The following is an 18,226-nucleotide window of genomic DNA, read 5'->3' on the forward strand; positions in this document are numbered from 1 at the left end:
AATACAACTCCATTAGATTTTTTTTTTAGCTAAATTAGCAGCATAGGCTTTTAACAAATGTCATAAATAGCTATATTTAAAAGGAAAGATTGTCCAAATTAAAGCCAGACCAGAATAGAAAATATAGCTCGCTCTGTTTAAGTTGTGACCTTCAGAATCTGTTTAAAAGTTACAAACTAAATGAATCCCTAAGTGCTTCAAATACTTTGTTGTTTGATTGTTGTGCGGACTAAGAAAATAGAGGAGGACTTATGAACCACTGATGTTTGTGGGTGTTTTTTCTTGTTTTCTTCTGGTAGGTGAAATCCCATCGTTTACACAGGGTGATACAATACTTTTGAATGTTTAGTTTTCATATAAGTGCAGTGTATTACACTATACATTTAAAATACCATAAGAAGCACACAAAAATCCTATAGGGTATTCAGAAGCTTTATTTTCCATCTCCAGTTTTCATATTTGATCCTGTATGACATGTATGAGCTTGCCTGCTTTCTCCACCAACTTCTTAGCTGCAAGTTACCTTCAGCTAGCTGCAGCAGAGTAGGAGAAGGATAATCACACCTTCACATTCTATGAAAATCAGCTACTGGGGAAAAGGATTCAGATCAGTGCTCATAAAGGAAAGCACAAGGGAAGCTTAGACATCATATGCTCTGCCTGGTGAAAGTTTGCTCACCTAGCAGCTGGCAGATAACCATCAGTCAGCTGGCTGCACAGCTTCAGGCTGCATGAGTTCCTGTTCACTTTCAGTACTATGGGAAGTGGAGGACAGAGTTAACACAGTGCTGGAGTTACAAAAGAACATAAATCTGAAGGGAATCAAGTTCCAATTACTTCTTTGCTCTCATGTTCACTTATCCCATCTGAGCCAGCTGCCATTTTTTCTGTTAAAGGCTCATCCAGAATGAAGGCATTCAAAACAAACTGAAATATGTTAATATTGTCAGGGTCAGCCAGCGTTAAGTTTCCACCAGCTAACGTCAAACATAGACAGAACTAATGTTATTAAGTCAAATTCCTTCAAACTGGACTTCTTTATTAGATCTCGGCGAGACTGAAACTTTAAGCCAAAAATAGAGTACATTGCATTCATTTTGTATGCATGTGTGTCAGACTGTGAGACATTCTAGTTAGAATCTTCCATATAACCTGAATAAATCAAGAAATGTAAAATTACTAAAATCATATGACATATTTTAATGTATAAAGTAGGTGAGACAAAATTAACATTGATCTTTTGGCTGTAACTCTGCATTTACTAGCTTCCAAGAACTAGTTTTTAGCAATGATATGTTCTCAGCTGTTACATGTTCATGTTAAATCATAAACTAATAATAATGTTAATCACATATATAATTTTTCTTTTTGCATAACAAAATGTTTTTGTGTATGTCACATCATGTTTTTGTTCTTTTATTATTATTTCCTTCTCTCTCTCTTCTGATAAAACCCAATCTCATTACCCCAGTCACTGTCCCTTTCCTGTTGTCAGTACTTTGATGTGCAGAGTGGCTGAAGCCCCTGCATTTCTGTACTTCTGGAGATATTCTCCCATTCTTCGTATAACGAGGAGCAACTAGAGACACTAATGGTGAGTCCCAAAGGAAATATATCAGTAATATTCACTGGATTACAGTTCTTGCTTATGCTAGTGACAAAGCCCCGTGGGTATTTTTGTGTTGAATCTTAATAGTCTTTTATTAGTTTAACTATATACATACTGGCATCAATAACACTACGTAACAAAAAATTATCAGTAGAAATAAATCCTGCTTACTTTGAAATAAAGAATTGTTTTGTTTTCTCTGAAGTATGGATTCCTTAAAGTGGCATTTGCTTCCACCTTGTAAAGATTTTTATTAATGTAAGCCATTGAAACGATCTGCTTAAAATTATAAGCCACACACTCTGAAGATAGGCAATCAAAGCTAGTGAAAATTATGAGTAAGAAATTGTTTTGTTCTGTCTAGAAATCCACAATCATAGCTATACTTTGTGCTCTGCATTACTGGACAATCAAGATAGCCAACTTCAGCAACAAGCTCTGTCAAGAACTTACAGTATCTAGAGCTTTTTCTCCCCTTCTATATAATAAATATAATATACTTTCATATATAATATATTTTTGCCATAATACAGGTCATTTCCTCCACTCAGATGATAAACAGAAATTAATTCTTACACTCTATCATTCCTGAGATTACAAAAGTGTTGAGGATGCTGCTTCTCCCTCATTCGAGTGCACACTGAGCAGAAAGCTCTTTACAGAATTTGAGTTATTGAATGTGGTCACTCAGGTTTTTGCAGGAAATGTGAGTTAACATTAAATACCATATATAACAATTTGAAATCCTTAAGCAAGATTTGTAAACATGCAGTGAGTGTATTATTTATGTTACTATAAAAAGCTGCAAGGGATAAATGTTAATTTGGAAAATTGGTGTAGAAAAATTACATTCCTACAAAGTAGTGATACAATAGTGTGACTCTGCTCCCATGTACAGTAGCTTAAGTTAAGCCTTCCATACTTCAAACGAACAGTTTAGTAATGTAGCAGTACAGTCTATACCTATGAAATTCACTAGAATAGTAAAGAGATTTCTCATAGACAAGTTAGAATAGTCACTTTACAGATGTAGTCCTAAGAGGTTATCCCATGTTATCAGAGTAGGTGAATCTTCCTAATCTGCCCAGGACTATCAAATGCTCTCTATATATGTTATTGCATACATGAAGTCACAGATTTAATTTGCATTTAAAAATAGTTATAAAATGTCTTATTGCAGTTAACCAAGATTCCAGTGTCTTTTTGGATGCACAACAAGGTTTTCTTGTTGATAAAGAAAACAACCTGGAGACACCAATTCTTTGATATTAGAATGTCCTTTTTTATGTCAGCAATCCTAGTGTTGCCTGAAATTTTTCTAACCTACAGTTTTCAATTTTGCTTCAACAAGAGGCTTGATCCAGGTCTCAGTGAAATCAATAGGAGTATTTCTGTTAACTTAAACAGGAGCAGAGTCAGGGCCAAGGTCAACAATATTAATTTGCTATAGCTTCAGGCAGACATCCTCCTTTTTTTTTTTAAAGCAAATCTTCACTTCACCTTGCATGTAATTTAATAACTGTGTATAAAGCTTGAAAAGTTTCAGTTTCTCCTAAGGATCTGAGAGGATCTAGTTCGGGTGAAGTGCACATCCTGTCTTCAGAGAGCATACAAGATTAGCTTGGATAGCCTTTTATTTCTCTCTAGGTGGGATTGGTCATTTCTTTGAGCTAGGACTTGCAGTGTTTTTTCACTGTCTTTTCCTTTAAGGATTAAAGTTTTTAATCCTGTCTACACAGACCTTCAGTAGTTGGTTGGCATTTTTCTTAATGCAATTGCCTAGATAATCCATAGTCCTGAAGAGAAATTAGAAAATCATTTTCTGTTTAAGCTTCCAAGGTTCTGTCTGTCTGTCTGCCTCAAACTCTTTTTATTTTTTTCCTCCAGCTTTCCTTCAAAGACTGTCTGTCTTTTGGCAGACTCAGGGATTCATAAAATGTTACCTTCAGCACATCAATACAAAAGTGTTGGCAAGCTGGTGACAGCTATTATTTCCCAGTGCCTCAAATTTCAAAGTTCTGATTTGCTACAGTGTCCTTCTTTTTTCTTGTACTTCATGTGTCTCCTGGGTCCCTACTAAAGAAAATTAGCAGTAGTTTAGCTTTTTGATGTTTAGCAGAACTCCTAGGAATAAAATAAGGCGGGACTTACCAGTCTAAGATACATGTAATCACGTTATATAAATGGGAATGAAAGCAAAAATTATTCAGTAAGTTCGATAAAGAGAAGGAACATATTATAAAGCTGTGGAAGGTTCCCAAAGATAATAGGCTACAAAACAGTAGAGAGAACTCTTCTCAGTTTCAGAAGTAGTAAGTGGTTTATCTTGTTATGATGACATATTTTATGTCAAATGTAAGCACCATCACTTCTTTTCACTTTCGTTGTGTTTTAAAGCTAAACTTTTATCAATTGAAATACAAGTGTGCCTTGATTTTGCATTTGTGTAGAGTGTACCCATAATGTGGTATGCATTATTTTATAAATATAATTACATGGGTCTGATCCAGTAAAAACAGTCAAATGCTCACTATTTGATGGAGGAAAGATAAGACCTTACATCAGTGCCTTGCTAAAAGTGCAGGGTGCTCTTTTCCTACAAATTCCTCAAAGGTGCTGAATGCCCTTGATCTGAAAAACTGAAAGTTCCCTGTACTCTCAGCATTTATGTCTTTATTTATATCGGTCTTATTTTATTAATTATAACTATTAAATTTTTTAAGCCAGACCTTCTGACCGAGAACGCATAACTGTCAACTGGTTACCTCTAGTGCAACATTATGGAAAAGATTGAGGATTCCTGTTGGAAATGTGGACATTATTCTACTCTTTTTGCCACAACATACGTGCAAACTGTGGCAAGAATGCTCAATCTGATTTAATCTGCAGAGTAATAGGTATAGAGAACTGTACCCACTTTGCATATAAATATAAAATGGTGATGTGTATCATTCAGATCTGTCTTTATGAAAAGTAAATCCGAATAAGTCTCTTTTTGAATACTTATACTGAAGTCTCTACTAAAAGAAGACTATATGCAATACAAATAAAGAAGGAAGTTCTTACATTTTACAGGAAGTGATTGAGGAAGTGTAGGGGGAAAAGATTTAAAACCTAGATTTTTAGTTTCATTGCCTCTGCATAAGCGTAATGATACCTGAAGTAGTTACGAAAAAAAAAAGGCCAAGAAGTCAGAAGGGGAAAAAAAAATACAAGAAGACCAATAGGGAGAAAAATTTAGATATTGAACAAAATGTCTGGCTGCACGCCCAGGCAAAATTTTCCAGACTTTTCAAGGTCAGGCATCACAAGATTTTCCAAGGATAAAAACTGTATACGAAATACTAGATATCTAAACAAGGCACAGCAGACACTTGCTCTCTCTTTTCTGAGAGAGCAAAAGTGAGTGCTAATTAGAACATTTGAACACTGACTGAAGCAACATGTGCCAATTAGGCAGTTGTGGACAGTAAGTAACACTAGGATCATCAAGCCTGAGTTGCAGTTGGCAGACTCACAGCATCTTGGATGATAGCAAGAGGACCCAGAACCATGAGAAGAAAAAGGGGTCCCATGACGAGAAAGTTGTTACCCTGCTGGGTAGGTTGGTCCTGGGCAAAAGCCGAATAAAAGCAAAAATAAAATTTTCATGGGGTAGGGAAATCAGATCAGCTACCTTTTGCTTTCTCCTAGATGTCTTGGCTTATACACTATTTTATTTAAAGTATTGTATACAGAGTATACTTTTCTCCTTTAGCTCATTGACGCTGTTTTGTGTTTAGGTCCACCTCTCTACCCTTTCCTCTTTTTCTCCATTCCCCCTCTCCTAGGACATAGGTCTAAGGGTCCCTGCACCCCATTTAGTCACAGAACTGGGCCGAACAGCCCATAAACCATTGACATTCATACATTTACTGATTTATGTTAAATGCAATTGTCAGTTTAAAACTTACAGAGGTGGCAGAAAAGGTGAGAAATTGAAGAGGATTTTATGAATTGGCTGTTTTTTATGAGTCATGTCCCTTTTTCATTGGTCTTGCCTGTGTTTAAAAATTTATTCTTTCTTTTTTTTTTTTTACTTGGAGTAAAAATCTAAGAGTTGATAAACTCTGTAGTATCCCTGCCTTTAAGAATTCTATTCCTTGAAAAATAGTAGGAAATTAGCCTGTGGATACATACCAGTTCATTCCACTTCATCTCCAAACTCATGGTAATACTGAGAATTTAAAACTCCTTAAAAATAGTTCTATAAAGAGTCATTTCAAATTTTGGAATCAATATAGGAATTAGAGATGGGAGAACTTGCGTGAATAAAATAGGGAACAAAACAAATCATAGCTTGTGGTGTCTGCCAGGGAGGACTAGAAAGTATTGAAGTGATAGTAAGAGTGGTTCATCTTAACAACTAGCAGCCTAGCAACTGGTTGATAGAGACCTGATTTGATTACAGTTTAGCTAAAGTAAGCAGTCATTATTGAATTAAAATACAAACTGCACTCCACTATGATCTCCTTCATTATTCCCTTGAATCCTCTATAAGTTCCCTCTGAAGTTCTCCAGCATGCTTCGCTTTTTTTATTCCTGCCCTTTTCAAGCAAAATTTAGTTCATTGGTTCAGTTCTGTTAGTAAATTGGTTCAGTTCTGACTCTCTGTATGGTAACTGGTGAGTCGTAGCCTGAAACACTGATTGAGCACCTGGGGAAAGGACCTGTCAGCCCTGGGAGCACAGGTGAAGGCAATTTAGCTGTGTGACCAGAAGGGGTGGAGCCTGGCTGCACCTTTCTTAGACCTCACTTAAGGGCTGACTGCCAGTGGGATTGGAGATCCCTCCCCTGGGGAGTTCTCCCCTCCCTGTGAGCTTAAGTCTTCAGAGGTGGGTGAGTGCTTTCTCTTTTTCTTTATAACACCTTTTCTATCGTGCTAGTCCCTTTGTCGTTACATCTCATGTAACGTCATTCCATTGTGTTGATCTGATTGTTACATTCTTTAAGCCTAAATGGTTGGAAAAATTTCTGACAGTTTAAATACTTATTTAAGTCTCCTAAAATTTTAAAGGTATCTCAGAACATTGTAGTACGATCTTTCTTGAAGATCTCAGAAGCCTGCTTGACTTCAATGATAAAATATATATGAATAAAGGCAGTCTCCCAAAGTGTTTCTCCACCTGTGATTAACTTCCCTTTTTCAAGCACAAATATAATTTGAGCATATGTTGCTAACAGCTAGGTAATAAAAGGCATGCATTGCTACATAAGGTAAGCTTTGCATAAGGCCATTGTTTCTTCTTTATCTAATAAAGAAATCAGAATTTAGATATGCTTTAACTTAGCGTATTTCTCATGAACTCTGTGAAGTGAAATGGAAGCTGAGGATTCCAGAAGTTTCTTGTTAAAATCTATTAAGGTGATGTGTTACTTCTTGCACTGCTGAGGAACTGAAGGCAAATAAAATTGATGTGAACTCTAATGGTGGCAAAGACAGAATTACTGAGTTGTGCAAATGGTCAGAGGTGGTGAAAATCTGCCTGCCCCCAGTTATTACTGGATCTGACTTTTTCCAAATAGCAGTTATCAATTTGCTGTATGCTGCTGTTTTGATAAACGCAATACTTAAAGCTTGAAGTCTTCAGTCCTTGAAGTTTCCTAAAATGTAGGAATTGACGCAGGGACATCACAAGTACTACTACAGGACCAGTCTTTTCTTTGGCTTATAAAGAGACTGATGAATAAATTGATCTATAAATTGCAATACTCGTTAGGATATTGCCCTTATTTTTCTAAACATTTTTTTTACTTCTTACTTTTTCCAGTAATGAAGGTGTTAACCCAAATTACAATTGGAGAGTGGTAGAAAATTGGCTCAGCTGTAGAAGATGAGGAATCAGGAACAGGTGAGTCAAACTTTATAGAAACATCATTGGAAAGAACTACTCTGATCTGGTTTCAGGAAAAAATAGAGAAATTTGTGGTAGCTGGAGAATGGTCATAGGCTCCAGATAAGATGGATTTTTAAGAATAAATAGTTTTCTGCTTCAGGGTAATAGTATGCGTAGTGTGGCCTTTGAGAATTTTGGCAACCGACTTGCTGGTTTGTAGCGGTTTGAGCAAGTGTTCCTTTCCAGCACAGTGTTCTACAATATTGCTCTGGTAGACTTCTAAAGTGGTGTGTATGGACTCTGTAATTATAGAGTAGTTAATTGCATGCAGAATTGAATGTTTTTCAGCATAGCAATGTTATTGGTGTGGAAGTAGAGTGTTGCTGTTATCTAAGCATGTCTGGATATTCAAAATGTGAAATAGGTAATTCAACCTATGGTATCAGTAGTCATTTGTTGTGCCAAGCATCAGGAATGAAGAGTGGGTGCTTTAGAAATGCTTAAAATCTGTAAGAGGATCCTTAATGGATTAGAAACAAAGTAAGAAATTTGAAGTGTACTGCTCTTTGCTTCCTAGATAGCCTTCTTCAAGAAGACTTAATTTTTTTGTGTGTGTGTAATTTTTAGACACTATTAACTTGCTATTGTTGTGTTTTCTAACAGTCATCCTCAGGCACTGCCCTGGTAGCACTTCTGTGGACCTATGAGCTCTTGGTTCCCCCTCCAATAATGGCTGGCTTGTAGCCTGTCCTCTGCTTTGGTGATACTTGTTTTAAAAGCTAAACGTTTGTATAAAATGCTGAAGTACAAATGGCTTTGCAGTCAAAAGCTTTCCAAGAAGCTCTGAGTGCAGCTTGCTTTCATTTTCTACACACAACGGTATTTTTGCTGTAACTCACAGCACTGATAGAATCTTTGTTACAAATGACTGAATTGTTTAAGGCTTAAATTTTCCTTTTTGAAAGTGTGCAATGGTGCAGGTTGCTCTTGTGATCATGAGTTTCATCCTTGCATATAGAGTAGCAAGTTTGTAGGATCCTGGCTCAGTAGAGATGCCAGGTGCACCTTATATCTTTCTAACTGAAGAATTGTCAGAAGCAGCTGTGTTGGCATTGTAGTGTTCTACCTTTGCTACTTAGCTGTGGATGTTTCTCTCAAGTAATAGGCTGACTAGCTTGGGTAAACTTGTGTGGTGCTGCATGGCTTCTATTATGCAGATTTTAAAACTATCTGTCCTGAATTCAACTAAATTTTCAATAAGCCTCATGACAATGGAAAGGTGTAGTAATTTATTTGAACAGCTTCTCAGTTTTCAGTGAGGTAGAAGACTAGTTATGATTTTCTACAGTGAGTAGGTTCAAAATGAAATTTCTGTCATTAATGTTGTTTGATGTAGAAGCCCTAAGGATGAGGCATTTGCATTGTTCAGAAATGCTAAATAACTGTAGCTTGTAAGAAAATCATGGAAGAGACCTCTAAGATTGTTTAGTCAAGTTGTGTACCTACCTTCAATATTGCCCACTATCCCATTTCCCTAAGTATTACATCTACCCTTTCTTTAAACACTCCCAGGGATGGTGACTTCACCAGTTCTCCGGTCAACTTGTTATCAAAACCTTATTGAACTTTCTCCTTTAAAGCTTAAAATCTAAATTCTTCTGCAGAGTATGTTTCTTTAGTACATGTTTCTTGTGTTTGTATAAAATAGAAAGGGAACAAGGAGGAGGCATAGCAGCATTATAAAGGGAACATAAATCATGGAGAAGTTCTAAGGTAAATCCAGTACCTTCAGAACCAGCTCTACATGGTTTTTATCCTCCCCGAACATCCTGTGTCTCAGATGGTAACAAAGAAACAGTCTGCATTATCACATGGGTAGGGAGATCCTGTTTCCGCAGGTATAGAGATAACTTCTTCAGGAAGTTACTTCTTACAGAGTAGCAGAGGTGCAGAGTACAAGTTCCTGTGTGTTCCTATATGTTGGCAATCATGCATACCAGTTTAAAAAAAAAAAAAAAAGTTAGGCTAGAATTGCATTTATCTCTTCTTCATCAGATTGCCATGTATGGTTCTTTACAATGGCAAAAAGGATACTCAGGAATAAAAGGATTTTATTCAAAATGTCTGGAAACTTCACAGTATTGTTTCTGCTGGCTCTTGTTCTTACAAAATTTACAGAGTACTGAGAATTTCAGTAGAAAGAGAGCTGTGATATCTGTATGAGGGCTCATCTGAAAATAATGCTTCCCATTTAGTTATGTTGTCCTATGATGTCAGGGGTAGATGTTTGGTGGTATGGCAGTACAGGTTGAACCTTTCCACCAAAATTCCATTATATTTTGCTGCTGTGCAACAGATAGCAGAAGAGGGGCAATCTGACAAAATAGCATCTGGCTTGGAAATATGTGTGAACCAAAGGTGTGTCATTGAATTCTTCCATGCAGAAAAAAATTGTACACGCTGACATTCATGGGTGCTTGCTGAGACCAAACAGTGAGCATAGTGAGGCTGTGGATGGTGTGTTTCAGCACTGATGACAGTAGCTTGAAAGACAAATTCATTTTGGATGCCATGCACAGCTGTCACCTCACAAAATCAAGTGTTTTTATTAGCTCATCCATGCAGATTAGCTAATGAAAAAATAGTATTTTGTAGCTGAGAATTTGCTCTATCAGATAGTGTTATTGTGTTCTTTGTATCTCTGTGTAGTTTCCATGGAAATAAATAGGAGGCATTACTTTCGGAGTGACCTATGTAATAATAATGTTTTATCAAAACCCTATCAGATTATACCAGCTAAGCAGCAATACCTGCATTAGTTAAAACAAAGCTTGACTTTCCACATCTAAATGCCTCAATCACTCTGATTTTTGAAGGCTGATGGAATGGAGTAGTTTTGCTTTTCACTCTTTCAGAACATGTCATAGGAAGGCATGACTGGATGTTGTGGGCTTGAAAAGCCTTACATTCCAAAAGGCCTTGCTCCAGTAATTTTACTCTTCTTGCTTTGTCTGCCTTGGAATTTAATGGAACCAATTTAAAAATCTGAATCTTTGTGCACCTTGAAAATCAAGGTGAAGCCTTCTTTCACACCGATATTTCTGGTGAGAAATACTGTCTGTTATTCCCATGTTAGCTTAGTGTATAACTCTGTGTGATAGTTTCTCAGCAGAAGTGCAGATGATGACTTCTGGCAGACAGTGTTATTGAAAGACATTATGCTGCATGTGTACATGTTGTTAAGCACAGTTTTTATGCAGCATTGACTGTTGAGACTCTAAAAGTCAGAAAACTACCAATTGCAAGTCAGAGGTCAGCTGGTTCATTAGACGGCTCAAAAATCCCAGTCTCTTAGTAGTGGTGCCATATGTTCCTCACTGCTTGTTTCCTTGAAATCATAGTAGTGAAAATCAAGACAGTTGTCTGCTGTAATCAGCTTGCAGTGAAATATAGATGCACAGCCAGTGAGGGAATTAGATATACAGGATGTAAAGCAGCATGGGAACAGTCCAGATCTTCCTTAATCAATACTGGTAAAGTCAAAGGAGCTTTTTAACCATGCATGATCTATCTTGTACCAAAAAAAAAAAGGGAATTTGATGTGTCTGTTCATAGTCCATAACTGAAAAGGATCACAGTCAGTGATGAGGTGTTCCAGAGGAGTACTGCTGTGGCTGGCGTTAAATCCATTTTTATGATTAAAAAAGACAAAGTAACCAGCATATTGATGACGCTTTCAGTTCAAGAAATAGCCAATAGCCCTTTGGACAGAGCGATCTTGCATGAAAGAATGCAGTAAAAACAAGCAAATAGCAAAATGGAACTTGTGAGAAAGAGGAATGTGGCCTCTATTTCAGAAAAAAAAAAATCTTTCATGTCGATATTGCATTGGGAGAAGGAAACTGGCTACAATTGAGGCCAAATGCTAGGGCTGCTAGTGAGTAAGTGTATGATATGTGAAATTTTGTCAGTAGCGAATACCATTGAAAATGTGAGCAATATTTCCCTGTATTTTATTTTGCAACATGGCTGAGTTCACAAAATGTGGAAGAATGTGGCATCACTGAGATTCTCCTCTTAGAGAGGAAGAATGAAGGTGGTGAATGCCATTCCTTATCCTCCTAATATCCTGGCAAACAGGAATGCTTGTCTCTTGTTCTGCTTAGACTAGGATGAAGAGTGGTGTCATAGAACACGTGATCTCCATTTGAATAGATTTGAATCAACTGGAGACAGTCACTTCTAATTATGATGATAAAGAAATTAGAACAGATTAGTTAAACCTTTTTTAAAATGTTACTTATGCTTTAGATACACGAGTGTGTGAGGTCTTTATACAGCAGCTTTTAGGGTATAAGTCTTAAAGAAGCACAGAAGGACAGAAGTCAAAGTTTATAGGAGGTCTGAAATGGATGCCAGAAGGCTAATGTGCTAAGGATTTGGATTAGCTTCAGAAACAGGAAGAACAAAAGATTTTTGAAATGAAATAACATTGACACAGAAAAGAATCTATGTAATGAGTTTGTGATGAAGGCAATAAATGGATTATAAAGCTGTGCAACTGATGATATTTAACCTCTATGGCACATGTAGTGAACTGTTATCCTGATTAAATTAATTTCAAGGTCTAATTTCAATATTTCTGACTTCACTGTAAAGATGAGGAACTATTACCTGATTATGAAAGCAGGTACTTGTCATGCAATGCAAAATTATGGATATTTTTGTTCCTCTTACTGATATATTAATTAACATGAGGTTAGAATTCAGCCATGGGTTCTTCCATCCACATATCTTTATTTGCTATATGGAAAAAAGGAAAAGATGTTTCTTTCCTGAGAGTGTATCGAATCAGCAAATTCACATATTGCTGGTGCTTTTTTAATAGACTTATGCCAAGTCTAGATGTAGAGAAAGCTAGTAGATCAAATACCTGAATGCTTGTAATTATTAATGTGATAAGATGACTGCTACTTGAAACAAGAATTAGTTACCAGTAGAGGGTGGTGTTTTTGGAAGTGATGAGTGAAAAAATCCTATATTTAGGGGATATTCTGAAGCTAATGGATAAACAAGCCTGCACTCATCTGAGGTCATGTGACAGATTAGAGTAAGACTTAGGGCTTCCAGAGTTTCCATTAAGCTTATCACTTTAGCCTTTTGAGTATGAATATGGAGAACTATTTTCTTTTTCTGAGAAAGATTTGTATTTGAAGATTTTTCTCCCCCAGTCCTTCCTGTTCTTAAATTGAATGTCTTATCGTTTCTTCTTGGTCACATCTTCTGAACCAGTGACAACTTGTGTTGCCATCTTTTGCACAACGATGCTGTTGAGCCATATCTCCCTTGACAGACAATATTCTAGCTGAGGTCTTATCAGTGCTGCAGGAAGCTAAAAGGCACCATGCATCTGGCAGTCTACACTCATGTTTATGTATCCCACTATGATGATTGCCCTTTTGGAACAGTATGACATTTTCTTATGTTCTCTGATGCAGCTATACAAATAGGCACTAAGGAAATATTTGAGTCACAGATAACACAGAAGAACAGGATTAACTGCACTCAATTTACAGTGTCCACAGACAAGGAACCTTTAGTTTTTCAGAGTTTTTTTTATGTAGTAGTTCTTTAAGTAACTTCAGGCCTTATCATTCCATCCTGCTTTTAATTCCCCCTTAATGAGCAAGTATTTTTGTTTCTCAAATGCTGTCTCTGATTTATATATTGGAAACTGATTTAAAGCTATACTAGCCTACATCATGATGCCAAATTGATACTATTCAAGGTGCATATTTTAACCACAGTAATCCAAACAGAGATCCGACATAATAGAGTAGAGGAACGAAGAGGGATAGTCCTATAATAAACTCAGGTCATTTTCTGGATGAAGGGTACATATGTTCTGTTAGGATAATGTTGCACAGCCTGGTAATTCCCTCAATGCTTCTCACTTTCATGAATGGTAGAGACTAAAAAAAAAAAGGTGACATTTTGTTATTACTGTAAAATTACTGAAAAATCCTATACTACTTTTCCTAATCTAATAGTCTGAAGCTAGTGCTCTGCTGGTAGCTGCATCTGTGGTATAATGTGGTAATAAACTAACAATTTGTCCATGGTGTGTAATGTTTATCTGAGTAGCTCAAGCATTAGTTGGTACATAGTAAAGGCTCAGTGCACTACCTATTTCTCTCCTTGTATGATTTTTTTTTTTCACTTCTTCCCCCCAGTATCTCTTATTACCTTCATCTCTCCTCCCTTCTTTTCTCCAGTATTTTGTTAATGTTAGCTTATGTTTGGATGGAATGGGAATTGAAAATTTTTGATTGGTTGTTGTAGTTGGAATTATTATTAAGCCAACTGGAAATGTGTTATCTGAATAAATGACTTCCATCTTACATTAATTCTTCTAAGTAGAAAGTTATCACTTGAAGAAAATGTGCATAATATCTGGAGGTAAATGAGGTAAACTCTATTTCTGCTGTATAGTCAAAGTACAGAAGTGAATACAGCCTGACCTTTTTCCTTGTCAGTTACTAATCTAGTTTACTCATAAGAGACCTGCTCAGCACTCAGTTTTTATATTTTTCTTTCTCCTTTGACCTTGTAATGTAATCAGATGGCAGACTGAGATTTTTAAATGGTCAAGTGATGAGCTCTTGCAGTGGAACTGAGTGCAGACTGAATTTGGTGCCTTTTTTCCTCCATAGTGTTACAGACCAGCTTCATTGAAACGTGATCAAATAAGAGTTAATAGCTTTTTCCCCACCCATTGGACAGAGAACAACCTCTGGTGCATTTAAAATATTCATTATGCAACTATTGAAGCATTCCCTGTGTCCTAAATGCTTAGAAAATTGGTTGGAAACAACCTATTTAACAAAGCTGACTCTCATTCACTATACTTCATGTAACTAAAAAAAAAAGAATAAAAAAAAAGAATAAAAATAACCCAAACCATTGCTTTTATAAACCATTTAATACAGTTTATGATAGCAATAATCCTCTTGAAATTGGTTATATTACTGTAGTTTGTTATAGTGTTAACTGCCCTTGTCTTCAGCTTGGTCCATTAACTGAAAATCCAGCCATTATCTTATAATGGGATGATTCCTCCAGGATTATTACCTTACTCTTAGTTTGTTGAGGATTAATATTCTTGTAGGATAGTGAACCCGTTATGTGTAAAATATGTAAAAAAATAAATAAAAATCCCGTTTTTACTTTTATATAAGTGATATATTTATGCAAGTTATCTCTGAGGCTTACACATGGTTTATTTCCTTGTCTGTGACACTAAAGATGAAAAGTAGCAGGGTTTTTTAATGAAAAAGAACATTTGTTGCCCCAAATAATTAGTGGCAAATGATGAGAGACAAGGAAGATAGTGTTAAATGTGACAGTCTTAATAATGAGGAATTAAAGTTTGATTCCCACTGTTCTGCTCAATGGGAATTTTGCCAGTGACTTCACTGGAAAAAGATTCAAGGCCAAGAAGACAAGGAGAGAATTATGCTGTATCTTTTCTAAAGCACTGAATTGAGGTGAGAGAAAAGAAGTCGTAAGCAAAAGACTGTTTGAGCTAGTGCCGCCTATATTTTTATAAGGAACAAAAGCTATTCAGTGAATTCACAGAACTGTTCACTTCGACTGATGGAAATCCTAAAAGGGCTCCCTGAATTATTTGTCTTTACCATACTTTCATGACCTATATTTTAAGTCCCCAAAGTCATCTTTTTTCTTTGAGTAATACAGTGCCAAATCTGAAAGAGATTAATTATTAGCTATGCAACATTTTTAATTAATCCTGCAATTCACTCTATCAATATATGCTGTCATTCATAAAATTCTGGTGTAAGCTCTACCACAGCTTCCTCCAGCTTTATCAGACTTGTTCTCATACTCTTCTTAAATGTTGTCAGCTCATCTGCTAGGAGTTGTCAACCAAAATGCAAGGAAGTTATAAAGCAGTTTAAGTACAACCTCTAAAATGTACTCATGACAGCTTTTACTAGTGATTATTTGAGACTTGCTTTGTCTGCAATGTGTTTCCTAGTGCGGGGAAGTCTCTGGAAATCCTTTTCCTGCTTTGTACAAGGTATCTTTTGATTACCTCTTCTCTGAGACTGAAGAGGGAAGCTTGACAACACAAATTTACTTGTATTTGTGCCTGGTGTGTTATCAGTCTTTTTCACAAATGATGGTACCTACATGTGACAGTACAGAATATATATTTGTACCTTCAAGAGAAAAACATTAATTTCCTTAAGGATATACCTTCAGTTTCATCAATAAATCAGCATGTCTCCTAGGAGAACTATCTACTTGTATTTCCTTTTTTACATGATAGCAACCTTTAAAAAAAAAAACCACCTGGGGGGAAAAAAACCCTTTACTACTGTTTTCTAACTTTTTGTGCTCTAAAATAAGCAAACTCTAAAGGGCATGTACTTCTTTGAATATAAAGTGATATAAATACTCGCTAAATTTGTGTTAATTGATATTTCATTTTGAGGTGTTTGGCTGCAGTCAAGGATCAGTCAGAAGGCAATGCACTTCTTAAAGTTTTTGCAGGCCACTAACTCTACAGAGTTTTTCTGTGCATCTTTACTGATGAAGCGCGTAACTGAGTTTCTTCTGAAATATTCTATTTCATCAGTAGTTGTTTCACTGACCTGACCTCAGGATCCAGTTTTGAAACTTCAACAAATGCTCAGATGAGCTATGCATATGCAATGAAGTAGATACTTGCTAGATGATTAAAGTTCTGTGACCCTAGGGGCATGGCACCAAACCTCCTGATAGTGTCCACACTAAGTGACCTAATTTAAGCCTTAGCTGAAATATCGTTTTCTGGGTGCTTGTAACTACTAATTAAACTAGTAATTCCACATAATCAAGAAATCATATTTGGAAGGCCTGTGATCTCCTGATAAACAACAGATTAAATAATGAGCACTAATAATGTTTTTGTTTTTTTTTTTATGCATACCTGCTAAGGAAAGCTGCATTATAGACTGAAGCGCTTCTATTCTTCTGGATACAGGCTTAAGGTCAAAGATAATATGATACTATTTTTGACTGGATAATGCTAAGTACTGGAAGAATGCACATATAAAACAGATTTTCAATTGTATTATAACTGAAAATTACTGCACTGTGCACTTTTTCTTTATTGATTATGTTTGTGTTATATGTGAGAGAAGACTAAGTCATGCTTTTGGAAAACATATGTTTGTCTATGCTTGCTGTGTTTTTCTCTGTATTCTGTTCTGCAACTAAAATCTAGCAGAACTCAAGTCTGAGAGAACGTGCTATTTCTTTAAACCTGCTGTATTCAAGAAGCTGTGCTTCATGTGTCACCAAATAAGAATCTCAAAGTGCATTTTCTACCTGAATTATAGTTGGTATGTTTGTGTCATCATCATGTGTTGGTTAGGAGAATCTTCCGGAGCTATATTTGTCTAATTGTCTGGAAGTAGAAGTGGAGATAGGATAACATGACTTGCTGTGGCGTATTATGCTTAGCCAGGCTAACTGAACAGGCTGCTAGGTTCAGAGATGTTTATTCAAAAATTTTCCCATTGTGTTATTTTCCTTCTTCAAAGCAATATTTGTAAATAGTTAAATTAACAAACTTTAGAACACTCTTTGTTTCTTTTCACAGAAGAGAACATCTCGATTGAGTTCTTATTTGAATTCTCATCTGTATTCAGGTGTAGCCCCTATATAATGGAAATGCAGAGCAGTATCAGGGTTAAGAGACTTAATAGGCAGTATGTATAGCGTGCTACCCCAGTTACTCATAAGGACATAACTGAAAATTTTCTAAAGTTCTACCTGACATCATCATCCAGATTGGCTGAGCATTCTCCTACTAGAATGAATCAGCCATGAACCAATATATCCACTCTCACTGTGGTGTAAGCACTTCAATCAAATTGTTATTAGGTAACAGCTCATACTAGGTTCAGTAAGCGGTTTGCAGTGGTTTATTTGATCAACTGTAGTTAGTGATGAAGATTTTCTTGTCATATGGTGTCTAGCAGTGTGATCTGCCTTGCTAACTGATACAGATGGCTTTTGTCTGTTACAAGGCACGGTAATGAAGCTGCTGTGGATCTTGCTAAAGGTCCATTAGATGTGTAGATCAAAACTCCTATCTATTAGGGGAATCAGGAAGGTTGGAAGCTATACTTTATTTGATGCTTTCAAAATATTTGACACTATGTATTTTGGGGACTGGTAAGTCCCCGTATTCATGTAGCTCAATACTACAATTTACATAACATTTTCCTTCTTATGACAGACTCCAAGATAATACATACAGGGGAAAGAACGGCACCACTTATTCTGGAGTTGAAAGTATTTATCTAATTTTATAAATAAGGTGAGCAATTAATCTTCTAAAGAACAGTGGCAATGCAGAACAGTTGCATCCAGTTCCACTTCTGTGTTGCTGTCAAGGAGGGTGCATTTGAGATGGTCATAACTGTGTATGTGCAATGTGCTAGGGAAATAAGTAAAAATACTACTTCACAATTTTCTAAAACATCTGTGATGAATAAGATGCTTGCAGAAGGACAAAACAAGTTTAAATTGAAGGGCTCCATTTGTCACTGAACAGATATGAATGGCTATGGATTTGTATCAAAGTGATCCAGAAGATTTTAATTACCTTCTGCAATTTTCAACAAAATGCACATTTCTAGTACAGATCTGTTGTATTGAATCTTAG

General features: G+C 36.2%; 1 long non-coding RNA gene across 1 annotated transcript; it reads left to right on the forward strand.

The window, feature by feature from the left end:
• Positions 1-6,425: 6,425 nt before the first annotated feature.
• On the forward strand, positions 6,426-17,002 carry LOC104912578. Its single transcript, XR_002118522.1, has 3 exons — positions 6,426-6,487; positions 7,420-7,500; positions 16,004-17,002. It is a non-coding gene; the product is annotated as an uncharacterized LOC104912578 (long non-coding RNA).
• The last annotated feature ends 1,224 nt before the right edge of the window (positions 17,003-18,226 follow it).

The sequence above is a fragment of the Meleagris gallopavo genome, chromosome 11, assembly GCF_000146605.3.
Source record: "Meleagris gallopavo isolate NT-WF06-2002-E0010 breed Aviagen turkey brand Nicholas breeding stock chromosome 11, Turkey_5.1, whole genome shotgun sequence".
Lineage (NCBI taxonomy): Eukaryota > Metazoa > Chordata > Aves > Galliformes > Phasianidae > Meleagris > Meleagris gallopavo.